The following is a 6,075-nucleotide window of genomic DNA, read 5'->3' as shown; positions in this document are numbered from 1 at the left end:
CATTACCAGTGATGGGACACAGTGACATCGTGAACACCCCATGTGATACCTTGAGAAGGACAGAACATCACTTCTGTGGGATTCTTTCCAAATATACATAACCTCATTCTCATCTTGAGAAAGCATCAGACAAGCCCAAACTGAAGGACATTCTACAAATAACCAGTACTCATCAAAAGTGTTAAAAGTCATGAGAGACAAAGAAAGATTGAGAAACAGACAGGAGGAGACCAAGGAAAAATAACAACTGAATGCCATGTGGGATCTTAAATAGGCTCCATTAACAGAAAATGGGTATTAGTAAAAAACATTGGCAAAATTCAAATAAGGTCGGTAGTGTAGGTAATAGAATTATAGCAAAGTTGGTTTTCTGTTGTTGGTTGGTTCAATGTTGATTGTGATAATTACAACAAGGTAAGATGTTGACATTAGGGAGAGTTGGGTAGAGGTATACAAGTACTCTCTCTACTATTTTTACAACTTTTTGATAAGTCAAACTTAATTCAAATTGAAAAATTTTGAATTATTTCTTAATTTAAAGCTTTCTAAGTGGAAGATTCACCTGACAAATCAAATCCATCTCAGAAAAATAACTTATGGGGTTGGTAAATATTCCTCATTGTCTACCATGTTGTTAAAAATCTGCCACAGCTCTTTTTTGTTTGTTTGTTTTTATTGCTTTGATAGCCCCTATTTGTTGAGCAGATACTCAATTGTAGGGACAAGTGCTACATGCTTATTTAAGTAAGCATCCCGTCAAGTTATGGCGGGGTAAGCAGCGAGGCAGGCTGCCTCCAACAAGGAAATGCTCTCCCCCAGCCTCCAGAGCCAGGGCTCTCCTGGGGTTGTTCTGCATCTTCTGTTTGTCTTGTTCTTCAATCCAGCAGGGCTCAGAGAATGAGAGTTCTCCAGCCTTTTTGACAGTGCATCCCAACCCCTCCTTTTCATTCCTTCCATGGTGACTCACTTTTAGAAGCTTTTGCGATCAAACAGACATTTCCCACCAACTTTAAGCCCAACAAATTTATCCTTCAATGTCTGCTCCTTGTTTCTCATACCTCACAAGAGAAAAAATTAATGTGAGATTGTTGCTATTTAAGAAGTTTGGATTTGTCTCTATTTGATTATTGTCTTTGTTTTTCTCTCTTAGTGTTTCCCTGAGTTTCTCCCATCTCACGAGCCAGGAGGATAACAGCAGCTCAGAGGCTCCTGCCAAAGCAGCAGCTCTGGCCTCCTGGTTGACTGCAGCTTGGAAAGCAAGTATGTTGGTCCTCGATGGTTCCAGCAGCCAAAACAACAAGGCAGGACTTGTGCCTTGTCCCTGTGCTGGACCTTAGCACCTCTTATCTAATTCCTGCCCAGTTAGGTTTCCTGCAGACCTTCCCTTTGCTGTCTTTGTGTTGTGCCAACAAAGTTCTACATTTTTATTCTCCTCTCTCCACATCACAGACTAAAAAAAGTTATCCAATGATTAGTTAACACCCTATTACTATGCCACATTTTGCAATGAAGTGGGACAAGTGGAAAAAGGTATTGACCCCAGTTGCTTTGAACCCTTGACAAGAAGAGGAAGAGCCCCCAAAGGGTCACTGAGTCAAAAGGAGGGGAAAGTTGGGACTGTCTCTGGTCTCCAAGGAGAGCCAGATATGGCTGAGAGGCCCAGCCACGTCCTACCCACCCCGGCAATTTTTGCCAGCTGTAGGAGTGTGGCCCGGGCAGGGCTGGGTATCTGTGAACAGCCCCAAAGTCCCTTTCCCAAGGCCACCTACCGTGGTTACTGATCTCTGCAGATAGGACAAACGTGGAGGACAGGGCAGAGGGAGATAGTTCTGTCTCAGCTCCTTTCTGGTCAGTTCTGTTGGCACCAACAGGGGAATAAACAGACATACAAGGGCGAGAGGCCTCACCCCAAAGCGGTCAGAAGAGCAGTAGCTCCTGCATGAAGGAGGGAAGAGGACGAAGGGGTCGGCTCTGAGCACAGGGCAGGTATCAGCAGGTGCAATGCCTGAGCCTAACAGCAAAGGAACTGACCTCAGACGTTCTTGCCTTGATATGAGGGGCATCTGCACCTCCACCATACTCCTGGGCAGCCCAGAGCCACCTGGAAGGGGACTGAGACCACACCCTCCCCACCTCCTGCCCTGGCTCAGAGGTGAGTGAGGAGCCAAGGGACAGTCCCTTTAAATCAGGGGAAAACTGATGGAAGAAGAAATGGAACCCCTTCCATTTCTTACACAACAGACCTCCCCAGGCCTGGGACTCAGAAGAGACGCATTTCCACAGGATGGGGGTGGGGCAGAAGGGCATTGGCTGGGTTGACTGTGATGCTAGAAGCTTACACAGGTAGACAAGAGGAACCTGAGTCTGCAGGATGGCCGGTTTGCACACACGGGGGCCGGGGGAGGGGAGGAGGCAGGCAGATTCTACAGACGCAGAACTGACTGGAGGGGAGGTGATTGTGACTCCAGTGCAGGAGAGGGTGAGGTCACAGCACTGGGAAAGGGAGTGAGAAGTAAATGTTGGCTTGGGGGCCAATTTAACAGCCCCATCATGGAGGTGGACTGAAAGGTGGGATCGACTCAGAAAGTAATGCATAGTGGAGGCCAGGGTGGGAGTATCACTTGAGCCTAGGAGTTCAAGACCAGACTGAGAAAGAGACCCCGTCTCTACAAAAATATAGAAAAATTAGCCAGGCAGGGTGGCGCATATGCCTGTAGTCCCAGGTACTTGGGAGGCTGAGGCAGGAGGATCACTTGAACCCAGGAGTTTGAGGTTGCAGTGAGCTATGATGACACCACTGCAATCTAGCCCTGGCAACAGAGCAAGACCCCATCTCAAACAAAAACAAAAACAAAAAAAACACACACACAAAGGAATGAGAGGCAGAAATATCATGGGGAGGGCACCCACAGATATGGCCCTGAGGACTAAGGGAGGAGTACAAGGAAGAGACCCAGGAACAGGATTCTGCTTGCACTAGAATCCTTGTCTTAAAGTCTGTTTCTGGAAGAACCCAAACCAAGGGTAGGATGTTTTTCATTTTGTAGTCCTCTGACATATTTTTAAAGAAGAGATGGTTTAAAGTGGTGCCCAGCACCAGGGTTATTGATGATATGTCAGTAGAATGGTTAGGAAAGTCAATTTCAGGAAGAGCTTGAGTGATGAGCAGGAAGAGACCATTAATTGAAGACAAGAAAGGGCAAGTCACAGGATGGCAGGTTTCCAAGGCAGTGAGATGAGCCCTTGTTAAGTTAGGATGCAAGTTCTCCACGGGGCTTACTGCTCAAGTAGGATGGAAGAGCACTTCTCCCCTGGTGCAGGGCAGGTGCTGGGAAACTGCCAGCACCTTCCTTGAACCGTGAGACCCCTGAGTTAAAAAGAAGCCTTTGGATTAAGATCAAATTAAAACTCTACTCTTGCTGCATCAGTCCAATCAGACACCCCCTTTCACAATGTACAACAGTCAAGAGGAAAGCAACTGCCAAAGCTCAAAAGCCACCATGGTTGCTTGGGATGCGACCTCCCAAATGCAGATCGAAGTGACAGAGAAGCAGGGAAGGCACCTGAACAGGACTCCATCTTTCAATTTAAGGGTATTAAAAATACATATATAAAAACTAATGCTGTATTTTCATTATTCTAAGATGCAATATTCCATGTTTTAACATCTCTGTAATTGAGGCACATCATATAATTGATACAAATCATATTGCTTAGGATTTTTTTGGTGGTATACAGAAAGTATTGTGGTTATTATTAATACATACGGTAATTTATAAGTGATGTGAACAAATTTTGGGGCTCCTTAAAGATAAAAGCACCTCATTCTTGGCCTCTACCTTTTAAGATATAATGATATTAAGGGCAAAAAAATGTTTTTCAATGAACTACTTTGAGACCTGAATGAATCAGGATAAATAATTTTTCAGGTTTATTATTATTATTTGAGACAGAGTCTCACTTTGTTGCCCTGGCTAGAGTGAGTGCCCTGGCATCAGCCTAGCTCACAACAACCTCAAACTCCTGGGCTCATGCAATCCTGCTGCCTCAGCCTCCCGAGTAGCTGGGACTACAGGCATGTGCCACCATGCCCGGCTAATTTTTTCTATATATATAAGTTGGCCAATTAATTTCTTTCTATTTATAGTACAGACAAGGTCTTGCTCTTGCTCAGGCTGGTTTTGAACTCCTGACCTCAAGCAATCCGCCCGCCTTGGCCTCCCAGAGTGCTAGGATTATAGGCATGAGCCACCAGGTTTATTATTAATACTAATAAAGTTCAGTTCCAAAATTATTTGGCAGATTTTCTTAGCATTACAAAAGCAGAACCAATATAGAATTAACATTAAGGAAAAAGTGAACTTATCCCATAACCTCACCAGCCCAACAGTTAAAAGTACTTGTTTTCTTGTTTTAAGCAAGAAACAAGGATTTTTACTTCATCTGGCATTTTGCATCAGAAGGCAACCCACAGAGAGTTTAAACTTTTGACCCAAATAAAGCTTCCTTCATTTCAGCATTTCTGGAAGTGAAAGTAAGTCATCCTCCCTTCCTGCATCTGAGGGAGCCAAGCTGACCCAGAACATCAAATATTTCACATCCTTACCAATCAGGAATAGATAAGTAGGAGATGGTCTCACTTTGGGCATCTTTAATTCTGGACTCAACTTCCAAGTATAATGAAGTATTTCCCCAACTTCCTGTTCTTTTTTTCCAGTCTCCCCTGACCAACTCAACACAGGAGATGGGTCTAACTAGGATCAGGGGTGGGAATGGGCTATACTCATCTCTCTTGTTCTTTTCCTCTTAAGGCCTGCTTGGGTTGATGAAAAGTTTGAATCCTGGCAATGCTTATCCAGTCTTTTTGACCTTCAAACTCAAAATCAACATGACTCGGGAGCAGCCATGAAAAAGGCCCCAAACACCAGTTTGCCCTGAGGCCTCAAGTGTTGAGAAGTTCTCAAAAGAATATATTAGACTTATATTAGACTTGCACCCATGAGTTGGACGAACGACCAGGTAAGAACCCATCTCGGGACACAGAGAGGGCTTCATGGATTTAAGGATCAGTCTGTGTCATAATTGAGCCCAGACACATGTACAAAGCTCTAAAACTACCCCTTTGTTGAAAAGCCCATGAGGTCCATCTCACAGTACAGCAGTGACCAGTGTTGTGGGCTTGGGCAGCCATTGCACAAGAACTTTTCCCAAATAAAGGAGGGCCAGAGATCATTTCACCCAAACATCAGCACCAAGAACTCTTCTTCAGACAACAGCACACATGTGAACTGAAGGCTCACAAAAGGCCCTCAGTGACTTTCAAACACTGCTTCATACCCTGTTCCATCTCTTCTTTCTGTATAAGAGACTTGAAACCTCAGAGAAGAACAATCCCTATAAAGAAAAAAAAATTAAATAAATTTCCCTCACAGGAGAAACTTATTACCTGAGAATGATCAAGTTAAATGGACAAACTGAACCAATTACCTGTGAATGTTGGTAGAGGTTCTTTATTCTTCTCTAAACCTAATGTGGCCACGTGGCCCTCTGGGAGCTGTGCTAGCAACCACTAGAGGAGAGGTCAGATGCAGGTCGCATGGAACCTTCCAGAAGACTAGCCTTACGACACAGTCTTCAAACCCACACCAAGTGCCTGTAGCCTCACACTTGCTCAGAAATGACTTCAATACTCCAAACAAGAGGGGACAGTTTGCTAAATTTTCTTACAACACTAATCCTTCTGTTTCTGGAGCTTTATCAAATGTCTATTTGTTTTTATTTGAACATTAGCAATTTCTTCTCAACACAGGTCTATGAAAGGAAATTGAGTGGTCAAGGCTATTGTCTGTATCTCATCATTGTGGCTACAAACCCCAAAATGGAAATGGCTTAGGATAATCCATCTTTACAATGCTGAACCATTCTTTATACTCACTGAAAATGAAACCATAAATAAATAATCACACTTCAATGTAAAGATTCTAGTGGGAAAGCACTTTTGAGATTTTAAATGTAAAAACAGATGACCCACCAAGAGAGAAAAAGTTATAGTTCAATATGGTTTCAGGGGGGAAA

This window comes from Microcebus murinus, chromosome 3 (genome assembly GCF_040939455.1).
Source record: "Microcebus murinus isolate Inina chromosome 3, M.murinus_Inina_mat1.0, whole genome shotgun sequence".
Classification (NCBI taxonomy): domain Eukaryota; kingdom Metazoa; phylum Chordata; class Mammalia; order Primates; family Cheirogaleidae; genus Microcebus; species Microcebus murinus.
This window is presented reverse-complemented; position numbering follows the sequence as displayed.